Raw genomic sequence first — 20,907 nt, forward strand, 5'->3', positions numbered from 1 at the left:
ATCAGTTAACTTTGGATCACCTTGTTAAAACTGGAAGTATTTCTACAACATCCTCTGTCTATCAATGTGTTCTGGCTTTAGTAAATTCATTTGTGTGATTAAATGGCCCAAGCAGCCTTCTCTGCACTGTTTCTATACACATTATGTACATAAATGGAACACATATTATATGTTTAAGGAGTATATTAATTATATTAAACATGTAGAGTAAAGCAGATTTTATCTGTAGTCTGACTCAAAAATGTCAGAGTCAAAACAAATAAGACAATAGCCATTTCCAAATCGAACAAAGAAGCTATCAGATTATGTTAAGGTCAGAGCTAGAGAACCCAAGCACAGGACACAGAGTCAGGACACAGGAGACTCAATTTAAATTAAATTATTTTAATTTAATCCATTTTAAATAGAGTTTATAACACAACAAAATTTGGAAAAAGTGAAGGGGTCTGAATACTTTCCGAAGGCACTGTATATAAAAGGAACCCAGGTTTTAATGAAGGAATAGGAGGGAACGGAATGGCAGGGTAGAATGACAAGCAGGGCAGGGTGGACAGGGTGGACAGGTAGACAGGCAGGGTAGGCAGACGGGCAGGCAGGCTGGCAGGCAGGCAGAAACCAGAAAGTGGCACTATAGAACAGAGAGAGCGCGGTTAGTCAAATACTAGACAAAGAAAAGCTCTGAGAAATAAATGCTACTAAGCGGCCGAAAGCTGACATATAAGGTCAACAAACGATCTGGCGATGAGTGGATGGGAAGCCGGGGTTTAAAGGTGATGAGATGAGATGATGAACCGCAGGTGTGTAGGCCGAGCAGGTGGAGTGGAAGACGTGAACTGGATAGCTGGAGCCTGGGGCCACGCCCACACACATACACACACAGACAGACAGAGACAGACAGGGGAAAAAGAGAGAGCCTGGCACAGACTAGGTGGAAGTGGAGGGCGTGACAGATTAAATACAACCAACTTCCCAAGGTTCTAAAAGAAAGAAGAACACTTAGAGGTGGCCTGCCTTGGTGAGTCAGTGAAAATGATAAAGAGCGCGACTTGGCAAGATTCAGCTCAGATTAACCACAGCCCAGAGAAACATACATCACTTTCTTCAGTAGCGGGAGATAAGGGCTAACACAGAAAGTAATCTAACCCAGATAATCGGCACAACATAGGACAACATGCCGTGGGCCCCCTAGTTGCTGCCTCTATTCCAGTGTACCCTCTTTGTTAATGTCTGTAGTTCCATCCATCCTTGTGTGCTACTGGTCGTCATCATCCCCCGTTACTTTCCAGTCTGAAAGACTTAGTGTGGCTGGATGAAGGCAAACAAACATACCCAGAGTCAACAAAGCTCAGATTTACTCCGATTTTTATCAAAACACTACAAGCGACCAGTTGTATGTGTACCTGATTGCTAATAAATAGGGACTCTGGAATTTCTAAAAGGACGTTGGGGTGCTTAATGGAGTAAGAAACGACTTGCTCCTTTACTCCCATTCTAGCTCCAGGTTGAGCGATCGCCAACTGCTGGGCATAACTAAATAACATTGGAAAAATATCTAAAAATATCTAAAAACGGTGAATCATCCCTTTAAGATAGCTGCAGATAGCGGTGGCGAATATTGGCTTAATAGTGTTAAAAGGATGAACGGATCCTTGTCCTTAGTGGGGCCCACTCATTATAAGCAGATGCTGACAACTACGTACAGTAGACTGATGAAGAGTGGGTTTTATAATGGTGATGAGTTGATGAGTTGCAACAGCGTAGGGTGCCAAGGAGGGAGGCAAGGACCACAGAGTGTCAGTTGACATTAGCTGCCTTTGACATCCTCAGCCGTTGCTCCAGAGTGCTTAATTATTCGCCAAAAGCTGTTACATACAAACATTTCTGATTAGAATTCATGATATGCAGTGATGGATTTTTATTTTATTTTATCTGTGGCAAAAAAAGTGAATTGTCCCGACAGCGTAAATGTAGGTAGAAATGAGTTGTCACCGATTGGTTTGAAAGTGCACTTTTGCATTTGAGTAATCTGCTATTTATTAATTAAATCCAAATGGTCGTACTATCCACTGGGATGTGAGATAAGCAATAGGGCTTATTTCGATGAAGAGGAATTATGTGCATAATTTCTCTCATGCTAAATGGTACACTCAGTGACACATTTTTATATTCTAAGTATAGTAGTAAAGTTTGGAAATCTACAGGCCACAAATGCATTGATTTACATACATCTGAGTATAACAGTGTACACAATTGGTGGATCTGCACAAGGAAAATCGCCTTTTGTCTTTTATGTTTGGTTTGGTGTCTGCTGCAACTGACAAGCATTTACATTACACAAAAGCTTTAATTTGCTGGAGATTTATTCAGTAGGCCTACTCAGTCTTTGAAGAAATTCTTGACCGCAGGCGCTCAATCACAACAGAATAGCTTCAGAGTGGGTGGTAAACATTCATTACAGGTTTTAAGTGTTCATTTATGCCTGTCCCCTTAAAAAACTCTCAAGTGTAGTATTTGTGGAATGAGTAGGTAGTTCAATGAAATATAGGTGATCTTAAGTCAAAGAAAAAAATGATTGAAATTGTCAGTTTTTTTCTTTGACATGCACTGTCAACTGTGGGACCTTATATAGACAGGTGTGTGCCATTCCAAATCATGTCCAATCAATTGAATTTACCACAGGTAGACTCCAATCAAGTTGTAGAAACATCTCAAGGATGATCAATGGAAACAGGATGCACCTGAGCCTAATATATATAAACTTATATATTTAAGTTTTTTGTTTTGAATAAATTAGCAAACATTTCTAAAAACCTGTTTTCACTTTGTTATTATGGGGTATTGTGTGTAGATGGTGAGGAAAAAGGCTGTAACATAACAAAATGTGGAAAAATTGAAGCGCTCTGAATACTTTCCAATTGCACTGTATCTAACATATCAGCCCGCTTCCATGCTGGAAGCATTTTTCTGGCACTTCACTTGTGATATGGTCTGGAGCAATGCCAATCTGGCAGCCTGGAGATTTAAACCTTAGAGCGCATCTCACCACTTAAAGATCAAATGTTTGAAATTATTTCACAGCGGTTTGAGAGACCAAGGTTGGTTTTATTAGAAGTGAAAGCTGGAGAAAAACAGAAGATTTAGTGAATTGCCCATATTTGAGAGATTTAAATGTATTCGCAAAGGGGTGCTCCAATATCCTTTGACTGCCATTCTTTATTCCGGCCTAGGCCTTTTAATCTGATGTTGCTTTTCCACCAGGAGTCCCACTCCAGTCTTTTTCAATGCTATTATGTATAATAATACAGTTGTAACATCAACATTTAAGTTACATCATTTTTACTTTAGATTGTTGATGTGAAGCCATTGAGTGTCAAAGAATAAAACGTGTGCTGCTTTAAAATAATAAGTTGCATCATTCTCACAAATTGTACCTCTTGACTATAGCCCAACGCATTCAAAACCTGTGGCCATGATACCTGCGCCCTAAACTTGGTAGGGATAAGACAAATAGTCCACATCAAACATTACCACTCAATTATCCATTATGGAGACGAAAGGGTTCTTGAGGCATGGTAGGAATAGCAAATATGAATCATCAGAAACGCATAATTCCTGCTCTGATTCACCAAATGTGGTTAAGGCCAGCCTCTCTTATTGTCCTTGTCTCCTCCGAGAAGTCCCCCAGCTGGCTCTGTAATTCAGCATCAAAGACGATTTTAGATCTGAGAATACGTGAGTATGAGTAGGTAATCCTCACATTGAATCCATAGTGTTCATTCATTATACATCCATAAACACTACTGTAAGCAAGCACTAGTGTGTATATGTTTTGCATAGTGGTAAGTGAGGTACAGTAGGTAATGGGGCACTCACATTCCATTATTGAGCAAAATCAGTGGTGCAGAGCAACTCATGTGTCAGCGCTTCAAACGTTGAGGCCATTGGGAAAGTGCAATGAGAAATCTACTTGAATATATTTTGTGATTGTTGTTCATGTTGATATGTTGTTCATAGCCTTAGGGGCTAAACATGTAGTTAAAAAATAACTTATTCTCTGTTATCATCCATGCAAGGCTAACACCTCAAAAATATGATCTGCTGGTTTCTGGTAAACCCATATGTGGCCCATACATGAAATGACATGCTGTATACTGGTAGCCATATTTGTAATGCACTAAATAAAATTTAAGGTAAAATATATGATGCACAAAGTTACCATAACATGTTAGTGGCAAGTATAAACATTCCATACTGAGGGCTCAGATGGAGTTTATTCAGTGTGAGTAATGAAGATTTTGCATACATTCAACACATACATGAGCATCTTTCATAGAACTACACTGAAACGTAGCATAACATACATGTATACATGTATGAACGATTCAAAGACATTTTGCTAATGCTTTTTAAGTAACTTGGGACTTTCTTTAACTAATAACTTTATAATATATTTGTTTATATAATTGCAATGGCACTGTTTAATAGCATACAGTCATGATTACCCTTATTGCAGTTGTTCTTCTACACAGCTGTTAGGCTACTGCGCATGCAGGGACTGTCATGTGCATGAATAATTACCTGCATTATTACAACGGTTAATATCCTAATTCATGAATCCATCTGGGTAAATAGTAATTTATGCAATGGAGCATTACAACTTATCATATGTAGCTTGAGATCTCTTACTACAGAGCAAGCAAAAAAATGATTTCATTCAAACAATGTCAAAACAAAATAAAGGCAGAGAGTGTTGGTTTCCAAGAGGTAGCTGCTCCTGAAGTGCCTTTCCTCCTAGAATGATGGTGATGGTTAACATGCCTGGAGTTTCAGCACAGAGAATGAAAAGGATGAGGATTTAGCAAACCCTCTCAAAACAGGGCCAAAGGGGTTTATCTTTGTAAAGTGGTTGTGAATGATAAAATTGGCTCTACCTATCTCCTGACCAGAACAACCCCTAAGGATAGGCCCTATCTAGATTCAGACAGACATGAAGGGGGGAAATCCTCAATTGGATCACACCATTGGAAAGGGATTCTCTATATTGTGTCATGAATATAAGAGATAAGCTACATGTTACTTTGTGTTAGTTTGATTGTGTGTACTGTATCAGTAGGTTGAGTGCTTTTAAGTACTAGCCCACAGATAATGCGTTATTAAGTGTACCAATGTTGTTTCCAAGAGTCTATGAAATATTGTACTATGTGACATTACTTAGTCTGACCTGCAGCACAACACAACAACAAAATGAAACAAATTGATGAATAAAACAAATTTGGTTTGAATATTAGAAAACAAGCTCTGTTGGAGTTTCAATCCAACAGTGAAAAACCCCTTGTGGTCATATTGTGTTTACAAAACTCAATGTAGCAACATGGTGCATTGATGTAAATACATCAGAGAGAGGGCATCAGAAAGCCATACAGCAGTAGGACACACCTGATGGTGGAACAACCATAAAGAAGAACCAGCTGCACTGTAATTGCTCACTCCTGTTGCCTGAGATTTGAAACACTTTCAATTGATAATGGTAATTCAGCCATATAATTGACTTGAAGATGAGAGACTTGATTAAATCACTCTTTATCTTGACCATAGGTCACTTATGTCAGTCACTTACATCTTGTATCACATACTGGACCACATTAAAATAGTGCTAAATGGCCATGATAAATGGGCAGCTATCAAGGAATGAGATGACATGATGAAGAATGTTCAGCGAAGAACACTGTTTTGTTCCCCCCAAAGCTAACCCCCCAAAACAGAGACAGGGGTTTACTTAATTAATCTAAGCACCCCTTCAGAGAACCCAAGTTACATTTGTAACCTTCAGTTCTCTTCCGGTCGACTCGGTTCGACCCCTTACTATGGGACCCTGCAAAACCCCCCGATTGCCTAGTCTGAATGGAAACCTCTAGGGATACAAGAATGTACCCCTTATACATCACACAGTCGCTGTTTGATTTGTGCCAACTTTTAATGTCGAGCTGAACTGCAGGATTCCAGTAGATACAACCTAACGCCCTGGGAGAATCGTAGGATTCTAGCTACAAGAAAACAATTACAGTACACTTCGAACAGTCAGCGAGTGAAGAGTGGAAAGGATGAAATGGTGTGCTTGCTATGTGCCTTTTTTGGGACAGGTGATAGGCACTTGCAAGTGTCACCGGCCTGTACCAGGCGTGACTGAATAGGTGTCTTCAGTAAAAGGTACACAAGAGTGTGTGTGGTGAGGGGTCGAACCGAGTCGACTGAAAGAGAAGTCCTTTTGATTTAGAACTGTGTGATGACACTACCTATGCACTTTTGAGATGAGACCATCCTTAGTCATGAAAGTCTCTCAAGTAAAAAGCAAAACTCCTCCAAAAAGCACACTGTGTGCATATTTATGGACTAGACAGAGTGTGTATGTTTATGGACTAGACAGCACTCAAGAGTATGACGTTCCTCAGTGAAACAATCAGAGATAATTGACCATACCTTAACTAAGTGGGTTATCATTGGTCGACTCTCTGCGCACAGGTTTTCCAATCCATATTAATTTATATTTCTGTTTTTATGTGAATTGGGGAAGCTTCCACTCCCTCACCTAGGTGCAAGACAGCTCACTCTGATTAGCATTACAACATGCCCTCACTTTATCAGCCCTGCTGCACATGGCCTGGCTCCACTACAATCTGACCTCCCACAGATGGCTTATTGACATTCGTATATGAATTCAGAGGTACATCTGTACAAATCTGCATATTTAGTGTCAAATTATATGCTATAAGAACACTGAATGCTTGTAATTCAAGGTAATGCATAAGTTAATGGAAGGATAGAGAAAAGTGATGAAGAAAAGTACATACCTTTCATCTTCACTTTTCAAGGGTACTGCTCGAAACCCAGACATCAACTCTAATGGAATATAGATGTGCTTACTTTCTATTGAAGTGCAAAGACTGGATTTTCTTGATTTAATTTCAACAGGCACTGTACTGCAGATGATAACTTAAGCATCTATCACAGTGTGGAATTAAACCTTCAATCTGAGTGGATTTCCCCTGATGGTAAAATGTATTTGATATGGAAAATGTTTTAATGATGATCAGAACAAATTTATTTGGATGATGAACTGATGAGACATCAATTTAAGATAGTAATATGAGATACTGTAGCAAGAAGACAACACGTTAGACAACAGGGCTAACAGGTGACTACAACAAATCACAGGGAAAGATATAGTCAAAATTAATGATTTGCCTTGAGCAAAAAGTTCACGATAACCATTTAAACTTTTTTGGTTTTCTCTGTCCAACAGGTAGTGCTACAGAGACCAGCGTAATCTTACCCACTTGCGGGGAGGTAGTTCCCCTGAACTGTCGAGCGGCCGATGAGAAGAGACAAATAAATGACTCTCTCCTTCATCACAGATGGGTATTGCACATAATGCACGTCAAGGCCTGTCTAGGGAGGCCGAATAAAACTGATTCATGTTGCCGGGAAGAGGGGGAAGCAACGACAAGCTGATTCATGCTAACAGGATGAAGAAGGCCTCCTAAAAACTGGAAGACAACAGCATTTTGTCTCTTTACAAAATGTGAGGCTGAGTTTTCTGCCAGGCCTGAGGATAAAGCTTAAACACTGAGTGGCACTAACAGATTAATCACTGGGAATTGGCCGAGTACAAGACACACTTAAGATTCCGTTTGGGGGAGTGGGGGGGGGGGGGGGGGGGGGGGGCTTTGTGGCAGAGTAGAATTAAAAAAAAAAAATCACAATGAATTGATCTCTCCAAATATTCATCAAGGACCCAAGTATGTGGGTGAAGATGGAGAGATATTTCAAGGTCTTAACCTAGATAACAGCATTGCGTTCCCGAGTTAAGCTCCATTTGCTGACAGTGAAGTCTGTAAAATCATTAAGGACTTTTGCTACAAATCATTTTTATTACACTTCCTTGCCCGTGTTTTTGAGGGAGATATGACATGGCACACGATCTTACAATTTCTGTGATGAGTCACTTGTTAAAACGTCATGATAAAAATGAATCTCCTTGAATGTCCTTCATCCTCAATCTTAGCTAATCCTCTAACAGATGAAAAGGGAACCAAATGTCGTGTTCCCCAAACTAAACTGAAGGAATGCCAATGAACTTAGATATTTCCTCTCTGATATGGAACACATTAGATTAATCTTCTAAAGCTAAAATGACTTAATGATGACTTACCAGATAGCATAATTACTAATGTTGAGTGTGTCATCTAAATTGCAGGTATTTTGTTGAAGTAACTAATTGATCGAATTCGGTTCAATAACAGCTGGAAACAAAAATGTGCAACCCTAGGAGGCCCCTAACCGGAGTTGAGAAACCTGGGCCTTAAGTGAGAAGGGGGCATCTGAGCTGTCAGGTGGTGGGTATAGAGGGAGAGAGGGGACCAATCCACCCACTAAGAGCCAGTAGCACCAGATTCAAGGGAATGATTTATGAGACAGTGCCTGAGGACCTCAGCCCGAAGATATATTGGACAATATCAGAGTAATGTGAATAACCTCAGCAAGTGTAACAGCATTTGATTTAGCGAAGATAAACATAAGATGAATATCTTCAACTCTGGAGGGCTGAGGCGTTGATGATGACTACAATATGTTGTCGGTACATTTCTACCTCCACCATCGAAAACAGATCTGCAAAATCAAGTGATAAATCATACTGTAGAAGTTCAATGTCCAAACTACATCTACCTCTTTCAGAGAGAGATTAGATTACCTAATCTTCGATGTTTGGTGAATATTGTTTTAAAAGGCTCTAAAAACAGTTAAGAAAAGTGACCAATCTGCGTTGGAGGACACAGCCAAGGGGAATGCTGCATTTGACTGGATTGTGCTACAGAAGGACACATATCAGTAATCCTCACACATTCTAGCTCAATATGAATGAAAGAGCATTAGCCATACTGAGCATCTGTCTGTCACATTCTCTTTGATGTGCACTCGTGATTAAAATCACATTTAGCTCATTTGCTTTCGTGCTCCCTCGATAATTCAAACCGCACCACTATTCATGTACAAAAGCTGGCTACTATTCAGATAGAATAAAGAAAAAAGCAGCAGTTAAAATAGATCATGCAACAATAAAAATATATGCAATGGATAATAGAAATCCATGGCACACTCTTACAAACACCAACATTTTCAGACTATTCTTTCATAAACAACATATTCTTTCATAAACACTTGTAACCTATATGGATTTCATGGCAAGCTTCCCAGAGTCTAAACAGAAGGCTGGTGGAGGGTTTTCTTTAAATATTACATGCATTGCTTGGACACAGACCACATACTTCACAGTGCATCCTCTCTCTGACTCCATGTTCTCCTTATCATCTCATCCTTAAAATATCAATAGTCTGAAGTCAATGCTATCAATTAAGTAGGGCGAGAGGAAACACATCATATGGTTGCCAAATACTCAAAGCAGTTAGGGTTAGGGTTGCCACATCATGACTGACAGCCAAGTAAAGAGCGTTACAAATGTGATTTAGTTGAAAATTAAAAGATATGGTAAGAGAGTGTGGATCACACACACTAGATAGTGATTGTACCCCGTCAACTCAAAGAAAGGACTTGGCTACAGTCCAATGGAGCACTCTCCTCTCCATGGTAATGAATTGCATTCTTTGTGAAGGTTTGCACACCCAAGGACTGCACTCAATGGGACATACTGAGGTCTTCTGAAGCAGTGGTACCCCAACAAGGTAACAAGGTTTTTTTTGTCAACTTACAGCTTATAGAGTTTTGAATTCAATCAAATCCAGATAATGGGTTCCAGGCCAGGGCAAAAACATGATTACTCTTGCACAACAATAATGAATGTGTGACTTCGACAATACAATACAGTGTCATACACGAACAATCTTAACAGCGACTAAGAGGCAGGTTGGGGGTGGGGTGGTAGTGGGGGAGGGCGTAACACCAAAACTTGCAACCCGAACGTTGCAAGTTCAAATGGGCCTTATGGCAGTTTCCACAAAAAAACGTTTAACGTTTGATAATGCCTTTACCTTGACAACTTAGCCTTACCTTAACTACTCTAAGTTAATGCCTAATACTGCCTACTGCATTAAGTTGAACAGAAGTATTTATTGTATTTTTAACTACGTAGTTACGTTGGTAACAAAGTGGATGAACCATTATGGGTAGCACTTTACATTATGTCTTGGAATATATTGGTACACCTCACAACTAAGACCATGGCTACTAAGTCAGTGGTAATACAAATCTAGTATTGGTATGCATGCAATATGGTGACCCATATCGGGTAAACAGTAGGGTAAACATAAAAATTATTAAAATTAATTCATTTTTTTTGGAAAACACTTCTCTTTTGGAAGGGAAAACTATTTTGTTGTTGTATTTTAGAAATTTATCATTCTATAAAAAGTTGTTTTAAATAATGCTTTCTATTACATTTTTTTATTTATTCTATTCTAAGTTTCTGCTGTTTCAGAAAGAAAAGCCAATATTGTTTCATTTTCAGCTGTTCAATATTTCTTTTATAGTATTTTTTTAAATAAGAGATGACATGGATCTTTTGAAAACCGTTACATTTATATGAACACAACCTCAAAGTACATTTACTTTATCATGCTTTAATTTGCCAAAACAGATTAAACATTTTTACACAACTCCTTCTCACTTAAGATGTATGAATTTCTTTAAAAGATTATCATGATTTCCATTGGCTGCGCCTCCCAAAACTCAAAGTCAAGAACAGCCAATGAAAATCGCATCATCACAGCAAAAGGAAACTTTTGCCAACATTTGGCAAAAATGATTTACGCTACAGACAGACATAATAAGAGCTACTGCCACTACAGCTTGCTGTGGTAGCTACAGCAATTATTTGCATTTCATTGAATTTGGGCCTTTGTTTATTAAAGGTAGGCCTACTTCCTGTTCAATATATTGAATCACAAGCTAACATACAGTAACTATTTCCTTTGTATGAGTTGTGAGGTGGTACAGGCTACTTATCACTTGTTCAATCACTTGGTCGAAGGGACACATTTTATTGTGTTTGTACATGAATGAATGAGATATACTGTATGGACTTGTTATTATACAAAGCAAGCTGAACCGTTTTTGAATCATTACATACTCATGCTTTGTTCACTGTTAAGATAAATCACTAAGCTTTTTTCTCCAGCAGATGAAAAATCTAGTTCTAAAATCTTCTCTGCTCAGTGGTTTATTGTATCCTGTTGAGACCAGGCAATCATGTATTTCCAAATCTTTCATCATTGGTTTGAAAAATACGACAAGGAGGGAAACACTTTGAAACTGCCTTCAAAGGTGTGATAGAATATTTCCCCCTCACAACTCAGTAGAGCCACCTCCACTCAGATAAATGCCAGTCCTATGTCTGGAGTTTGTATATGTCCACACTCTAGATAAAATTCATACTACAGTTTAATCTACAACAGACCTTTCTGGTTTGTCATCAGAACTATCCAAAGACACAATCGGCACCAACATAAAAGAGATGAAAATATTGAAAAGGGCCACTATATAGCTCTTCAATAATGTCCTGTAGCAACTATAAGTCTGCACTTTTCTCTAAATCCATGTCATTGCATCCAATTTCTAGGGCTACCATTCTGTACCAAAAAGAAATACCACCAATCCTGGTTGCATGGCAATAAATAAATCTTGAAAAAGCAAAATCCGAACCTGGATCATACAAGCTTTTCTATGCAGTTAAAATATAATTTAATTATCATCATCATCATCATCATCATTCATCAAGAATTAGTTAATTTTCACTCTCCAAGTTACAGGTATGTTTATCACATCAAAGCTATGCCTGGTGAGACTATTCAAAACACAACTGTATTGAAAGCAATGTGATCCAGTTGTAAATGAAGCCTTGTATTCCTTCACCCACAAACATTTAATGATTCCCTTTCCCCTAATAACCTTAATAAAGATGGCGCCTGATAATCAAATCAATGAGGTCAGGCTGAAAAACATCTGATGAATAATTCTATTGAACATGGAACACCCCTGTTGATGGTAGAATACGTTAGTGGGTTGGGAATATGACATCAAAGCTTAGAGTGGATGGCAGAGACTATTCCCACGAGAGAGATCACTGGGGGGAAAAATTGAAGGTGGAAAAGATGAAGGAGAAACAGGGATGCGTAGACTTCCGCAACACAATGCTAGGGATGAATTAAACATTTCTCACATGGAAGGATCTGTCAAAAGTCTCTCTCGAGGTCTAACGATGAACTTACAGCTAACGCCACATTGACAAGGTTGATACAACTTGTATATGTTTTATGGTCTTGTGATTACAATTATGAGTGCCTACATTCACACTCAAAAGCTGTAAATGGAAAAGCTGAAAAGCTGTAATTTACTGACACGTATAAAAGTACACGCAAATCTGTTAGACACTATTCAATTGACTTCAAAAGATCTTTATTGTCTTTACAAGGAAAATTGGGAGCAGCATTCAGTAAACCAATGAATTGTCTCAACAGTGCTATACTGTAATAGCAGATTTTAAGAACAATGCAGGTGCTCTCCTGATATCTCATACTGTTTGTAATATCATTTTGATCGGCCTCACTGAGTCCTCTCTCTCTCTCTCAATGGATAATGTTCCAATTCACTGACAGCTGCTCCCTTGTAACCTACACAAAACCAGTCCCTAGGGTGCCCAGAGACATTGTCTGAGGCCAAGGGCCCGTCAGTGGGGGGAGTGGGCAGATCCTGGGGGGCATGTCCACGTGGCAATCAATCCCCTACCATCTGCAGCCTAGTTTGTGGGCATAGTCTGTGCCAGGCGCAGGGTACGTTTAAGGCCTAGCAAATATGTACAGTCAACAAAGTGTCACAAGAAATAAGTCACTCCCTGTTTGGGGAAACCAAACTCACCTGTTGAACCCATAGAAAAGCCCCAAGAAATTAGAACGTCTGGGATAGTGAATTATGTGTGACCAAATTAGGCACAACCGCATCGATAATTGTGTTGTGATTAGCATAAAAAATGTGAAGAAACAACAAACATTTAGGATATGGCCCAATCTACGGGGAAAAACTGCAAGTATTAGACATTGCCAAAAAATTAGGGTGGGATATGGGAGAGAACATTTTGGGGGAGTAGCTGAGGAAGTGATTTGTTGGGCTGTAATGAATAATTCATTAGATCCAATGGCTGAAGATGGAAAGTTTGTACTTGTCAATTAATCAGCATGTGTTGTTTAATATTTAATTCCCACAGGGACTAAACTCTAAAATCTAAATTACATTAAAATATGCTATAACTTCCCACTATTACATTTAATTTGGATAAGAATGAGCAACGTCAAGAACGTGAATGAAGAAAGATTTTACCTTTTTTCAACACTTAACAATATTATTCAAATATCCCACTTACAGGTACTGTTCTGTATATTGTTAAACTGAGTATATTTGGGGGGCAAGTTGTCAGTTTGGGACAGAACAAGGCTGCACACAGGGACCTTATCAATGTCTTACCTGTCTGCTCATTCCCACACCTGGTACATGCAGATTCCTTCTGAAAACATAATCTAAATTATTTTGCTTTTGACTCACACAGCCCATACCAATGAGTACATTTGAAATAAAGATAAATTAAGGCATTGGCTCATATCATTTTATTAATTTTGAACAAACAACGCTTTGTTGGTTTGCTGCTTTAATCTTGTTCATTACTTATCCTTATTATATCCTTATTATTTATAGACCTTTTCCTGTTTAAGAGAATTTCAAACAAGCCATAACTGACCTTTTTAGGGCATTGTTTCCCTCTTATTAATGGATCATATAAACATGAACTTGGTTGTAGCATATTTGGTTCAGATTAGTTTTAACTTTTAATCTGCTTACTTGTCAGCAGGGAGGGAATTGAGGTTACCCCTGTTTCACTGCCCCTCGTATATGTCCGAAATTAGCAGGGGGAAGAGCAAAACCTGCTTGAGGGATTTCTTAAGGGATATCTCCACTTTTCCTCAGAAAACTTTTTTAATGAGACAGTACACAATTTGTAATGAGTGACCTACATTGTGATTCAGTTTGAGGTAAATATACCACAGTCTTATTTTGTCTTTCCTTTGATCCTTTCAGTGCTTTAGTTACAACTTCAGTTGGGGTAGTGGCATGTGATTGATAGTACATCAATTGGGATTGGATAGTCAAGGGTCAATTTATCAACCTGAAGACTATGGTTAGTTATTGGATTTGTCTTTCCCATCAGAATTTGTCTAATTTCTCAGCAATTATAATGATTTGTTTAGTCCACTGTGGATGAAAGTCACTGATATTTATATCATATCGCCACTGACCACTTCATGCACGGAACCACCCACATTTTTCTCTGTGAATGATGCACAATTATGCAATGGGTTGTGGGAGTCCCTCACATCAGATAGATCTGATGCACTGTGCTAAACGTCTCAAGGTTAGAGACATGTTTTCTGATGGATACGTTTAGAAAGTCATGGTAACCACCCCTAAAACTGAAATAGATCATTGAGATTTTGCAGTGTACTGTAATATATGATGATAAACACATCATTTCAATTTTACGCAACATGATAGCTACTTGTATGGCAATCTAGCAATGGGCTTTGAAATGGAATACTTTCTTGGGATATACTACTGTGAAAAGGCCACATGGGACTGGCACTGAGGTGGTCCCTGTGAATGGAGATCTAATTGCTAAGGCCTGAGATCTAATTGCCCCATTTTGAAATGAGGTAGGAATTAACCTCTAATGAACCTACCTAATTCATATGTGTAGATAACACAAACACAAACTTTTAACTTCTAAAGTTTCAAGACACTGCATGAACAGTGACAGAGAGAGAGAGAGAGACAGAGCGAGAGAGAGAGAGAGAGAGAGAGAGAGAGAGAGAGAGAGAGAGAGAGAGAGAGAGAAAGAGAGAGCTTACCCAAGTTGTGAGTTATTGGTTGGAGTTTCATCTACAAAGAAAAAAAAGATTTCCATAGCAATATGTCAATGATTTAAGAAGAACACATTCCCCATCCCAACTAACTTTCCATTCTCTAGTCCACATTTCTACTCCTAAGGAATTTTTCTGTGTTGCCAAAAAAGAATTTCAGTATGGAGATTTTCTGCCAAGTAAAGATATACAGAAAAAAAGTGAAACCTTTGCAGGTTTTGTGAAGTAAAAAAATTCCCAATGGTTTTGATTCCTAGTGTTTGTTTTGTATATGCAACCATTATGCAGAGCGCATGACTGATGTTTTCCATCACCACAAAAACTGCAGATTTATTATGATAACAAAGGTATGAGGTCAAATTGTACAAATCCTGAAAACATTCATGATATAAATTTTGAATGATCAAGGTAATGAGCATCTATGTCTGTCATTAATAAATCACTATGGTCAAATGAATTATTATTTTGAAAGCATGATGGGAACCAGGCATCACTCAGCATGAAATATGAAACAGCATAAATATCCAAGTTCCACCGTGAAGGGCTGCTGTTTGTGATGGAATTTTTTATTTCATGTTGAATGAGCACAGATGAGGGACTGCAATGGGTTTTTTTGCAACATGACCAAAGCTGCCTGTCTGTATTAGTCTTTTGCATTATACATCCTTTTAAGCAGTAGCTTTGTGGGGAATTGTTGCATGAAAAATTACTACCCTGGGGAACATCAAGTGTTTGACTACAATTTGGGCTGAAATAAAAGCCTTGACTAATGGCTGTAAACCACAACCCTTGTATTAATCTGTTTTTCCTTGGATGTGCATCCTAAATGACTGGTTGTTAAGTTGTTGGAGTGGATTTATTACATTGGGTTTAGGGAGGCAGGAGAAGTGGGCTCACAGTGATCAGTAATGCCTGAAGGAAAGGGAAATTGAACTTTTCAATAGCAATAGATTCATGACAACAGTTAACTGAAAAGAAAACTGTGCAAACTGATTTGTAAAAAAACACATTGATTTAGAATGATGCCAATGATTTAGAATGATGCAAACTAGTGGTATTATAGTATTCAAAGAGACAGCAATAATGAGACAGCCATAATGTGAAATACTTAATGCATATAGAGCACAGTAATGAAATAAATACATTTGAGAGAACTTGTCCATGAATAAGTGCATTGCCAACAGGACAGGATTCAACATCAAACACCATGAATGAATGAATGGATGAATGAATGAATATCCAAGTCATGGAATGCAGAGTTGCCACAATTGGCTGAATCCCTGTCACTACAATCAACTAACTAGTCGGTCAATCAATCAATCAATCAATTAATCATTCAATCTCAATCAATTGTCATGCAGGCCTACAAAAGTAAAAGGATCAGAGTTCTAAAAATCTATCCATACAAACTGAAAAACAATTCTACCACAGTTCCCTGGCTTGCGTTGTTGCAAATGTAACAGTTTGAAAAGAACAATCCATATCCAATGCAAGCACACATCCTCATGAACAATGGTACCTGTTGGGTTGGGCCAGTAAAACAGACCACACCCATAACTGCACATTAAAGAGGATAATGAAAAATGTCCTTTTTTATTTGAAAAGCAATATTTACTATTTACTATTCAGTAAAACTATGTTATTTTGTTTATTTATATTGAATTTCCAGAACTAGGCTTTAAAGGAAGCGGGGGACTACTGTACTACTGCATATCTATGCTTCACATGACTTTGAAATGGGTCTCATCAATGTTCCACTTGATATTGAGTGGTGTACAAATAACACATGTTAGAATTTGAAGGCAGCTATAATACATGCAAGCGAGTGACTGTTGCATTTGTCAAGTGAGTCTATGACAACAGCAGCATTTGTTTACACTTTCAAAATGTAATACATAGTAGCATCAGATATAGCTTGAGGTTTTTTTTATACTCAAGTTAATTTTTAGATGGTGTGCTCCAAGTTGCTAATGCTAACATAGAGCAGAGCACTTAGATCAGTACTCAGATCACATATGAGCAGGTTCTATAAAGGTACACTGTAGGTAGGTACTTTTCGTCAGAGCTGCAACTCAATAATTTGCCTAGCTCTGTTAAAGGGAGTTCTCTGACCTCCTCAGTGTGTTGGCAGAATCAAACTTTAACAGAGTTCCTTGTGTCATACGCCAACACTGATCACACCAACGGCAACAAGGCAACTGTCAGCTCCAGGACATGCATTTTAAAACCCCTCCTGCCTGCAGCTTTCAGATGGGCATTCAATATGAGCGCAAGTTTTTTCTCACTACTCATTGGCACAGACCAAGATTATCCCTGTGCTCCTTTTTTTGGGTCTTTTTCTCAAAGCATTTCTTAGAGAAATTCTGCTTCGCTCAAAAACTTACTTCGGCACATTCATGGGATTTTCGAGATACGCTCGAAAGCAACCGTAGTCAGCAAATAAGGTTGTGAAATCTAAAGGTAACAAATGCAACCTAGTTTCTCTGAAGGAGATGAGGGAGATCCCTCACTATGGGACGCACCCTCTTTCGCTGAAGACCCCTATAAAATCACTCTTAGTACAGGCCAGTGATGCTTGCAAGGAGACAGCCCTGCCTATCACCTGTCCCAATAAAGAGACGTAGCAATGGAGGAAAGGCAGTACGCTATAGAGAAGACTTTGGAAGCGAATGCTCTGTTAGGGCGTAATGTAACTTTAGTGTCCCCAGGGGCAAACTGACTGCATGTAGGGTGAACTGATAGCACACACAAGTCCCTCACACACTTTGGCCGTGATCAGGGTGAGTAGCAATGCGATCTTAAAAGACAGCATCTTTTCATCAACAGTCTGAAGAGGTTCGAGTGGTCACTAGTGAGTGCCTCAAGAACAATAGACAGGTCCCACGAGAGGACACTCTTATGACTGGATTTCACGGGCCCATAGATCCATCAGCTCGGGATGAGAGTGGAATAATTGGCCCTGTGCTTGGGAGTTGCCAAGGGGGTGCTTCGAGTTGCTATCTGTGACCTCCAAGATTTCCCGGGAATGTCGAGCTGAACCGCAGGATTCAAGTATAGACAGCCTAATGCCCCAGGAGAATCATAGCATTCCCAGTAGAACAGTTAAATTAAGTTGTAGCTAGCTACAAGAATATGACTACAGTACGCTTCGGACAATCAGCAAGTGAAGAGTGGAAAGGATGAAATGGTGTGCTTGCTGCATCCCTTTATTGGGGCGGGTGATAGGCGGAGCTATCTCCTTGCAAGGGCCACTGGCCTGTACCAAGCATGACTGAATAGGGGTCCTCAGCAAAAGGTACACAAGAGTGTGTGTACCATAGTGAGGGGTCAAACCGAGTTAACTGAAAGAGAACAGTGGATGTCAAAGAGATGTCACATCCTTTCTTTCTTCCATCTGACCTTGGCATGTCCTCCTACACACTCAGCCACATGATTTTCCATCTTTTCCAGTGTCCCTTTTCCCCCTCCCACTCACTACCTTTATTTTGGTCCTAGAAATAGCTGCAGCGATTCCCCTGGTTTTTCTACCCCCCCCCCTCCCTGTGATGCTGACCAGTACCATGATCTATCTACCACCTGACCTGCAGGATTGCTGTCCTATATGGACTGGAAAAGACTGCTATGCATTAGCATTGTAAAGCAGGCTTTTCAAATCTACTAATCCCATCATAATTACATCGTTGTTAGCAGAAGGAGGTATGACATCACCTTGCACTTTGTGCATGTCCAAGTAAAAGACGGGGGAAACTTGACGATAATTTCATCAGGAAAAGTGGCCAAGATTCGTAATATGATAGCAGAGATTAGCAGGGAACTAATTTGCATATATGTATAATACATAGTATGTATTGAGACATTTATAGTGGTAGTTTGTTTCTTTTGTTTGTTTTTATATGAGACACGACCAGCTCTGGACTATTACACTAATTTCTAAGGTTTCAGGAATTGACATTTTCATCATCTCACTTTAGAGAATGCAAGAGCTAAAGTCCTTTTTACACTTAGGTAGAATAATAATAATAAAAAAAGCCTACTAAATATCAGTATTTCTGTTCACTCACAATAGACAAATAAGTGTTTCATACAAGATAATGATATGACAGTAAATATAGTTAATGTTGGGTTTGCTTTTTTTTGTGCATGTATTTGCATTTGTATTACTACCTCCATTGCATTTCACCTATAAATTGCAAGCTGAATTATTCTCAAGAGTATAGAACATAAAGCATGATGATGCATAAGGAAGTATCTTCTCTGTTGGCAATGGTTTCGTACTTGAGTAAACTTATGGGCAGGAAACTATAGCAGTGGTGTGTTGAAAACTGATTAGAGCGCCTTGGCAAAAATATCAAAGAAGGACCTGTTCTCATTGCATCCTCGACTTCCTCAAGGACTCTGCTTTGCAATCCATGGTTGTCCTAAGAAAAACTGGCAAGAAAGTTATACCGTATACTTAAAAAACTCCCTTTTAAAGATACAGAATGTAGTTTTGAGCTTTTGCAGCCCTACTCTATATGGCCACACTGAAAATCTAAAATGTACATATATTATGTTTTAAAAAACAAAACCTAGCTCAACTTGTTTACAGTGAGTGTGATTGGAATATTTATAAAGATAACTTTTTGGATCAACACAATACATTACAGCCAACAAGTACTGTAATTGTACCTTAACTAGTAAGGCAGCTGCTCTGTCACCACTGATAAAACTAATGAAAGCAGTTTATGCTGCTGTCTTTGAGGTGTTTAATATTGAAATCAGTGTGTTATTAATTACAGCTGATTAATGATTGCATAAATTATAAATGCTAATTTTATACTCAGAATCATATAATTAACAGATAAATTAACACAGTAATAGATGTTTTGATTAATTCAAATAGAATATGAAATTGTAGAGAATCCATAGAGAATTCCAAATGACAAGTTGTGTCCAATGGCTAGGATAGGACTAAATGTTTGTGAATTAGGTTAAGAGAGATTTTCTATTCGGTACGGATCAACTACATTTCTAAATAACTGTTCCAGTGTTTTAGGTGTGTGTGCCAGTAGCACCTGTCAATTGTGAGTAAAGCTGTGATGTGAGGTAAGTGCTTGTTCAGGTAAGGTATGGTTGCTCTCACAAGGGAATATCCCTAAAACACAGGAGAACTTTATGCTTGAAGGATTCAGGGATTTTTTTTTAACAACATAGGATTGGTATGAAATTAAGAATTGTATCAAATGATGATGCCTTGATAAACCATATTTCATTGTTCATCAAGTCCATGTCTATGTCATAAAACGTAGTCATGATGGCTTGCTTGGGAGTTCCTTAATGTCAATCTTGGCCCATGTCTCAGATATCAAATCAGTATGATTACAGCACAATTTCATTCCAACCCTGACCCCCTATTAGTACAGTACAGACTATGATTGGTGTTATGACATCACTGGACATTATTGAAAGAGAGTTTTGATTTTAAATAGTATGGCAAATGATCAAATGTCAGCTTGACCTTTCGATAAAAAGAGGCCATGCACACTATTGTTGATGTGTGAATGCCTCATTGAGGCAAAACAATAGTGAGTGTTATTCATGTCCTGCATACACTGGTTTAAAATATGCCAATGTAGACCAATCACTCCAATCAATGGAGATGAAAGAGACTTTGAGCTGGATTATAACAGTATCTGGATGGCTGGATTATAACAGTATCTTTCCCTCACATGTTGGGTCCCTTGAGGTCATGCGAAGCGTTGTGCAATATTGCTGGTAAGCTGCTTACTGTTTGAGACATGTAGGGCTGCCCTGAAAAGCAAGGGAAGATTTGACACTATCTCCAGCATCAAAAATGCATTACTAGCTTAATCATGGGCCTCTTTGAAGATCGAATTGCCCTCAAATTAGACACTTTTTCATGTCCCGTTCCTTGTGACTGGTATTTTGTAAG

The sequence above is a fragment of the Argentina silus genome, assembly GCF_951799395.1.
Source record: "Argentina silus genome assembly, chromosome: 14".
NCBI lineage: Eukaryota > Metazoa > Chordata > Actinopteri > Argentiniformes > Argentinidae > Argentina > Argentina silus.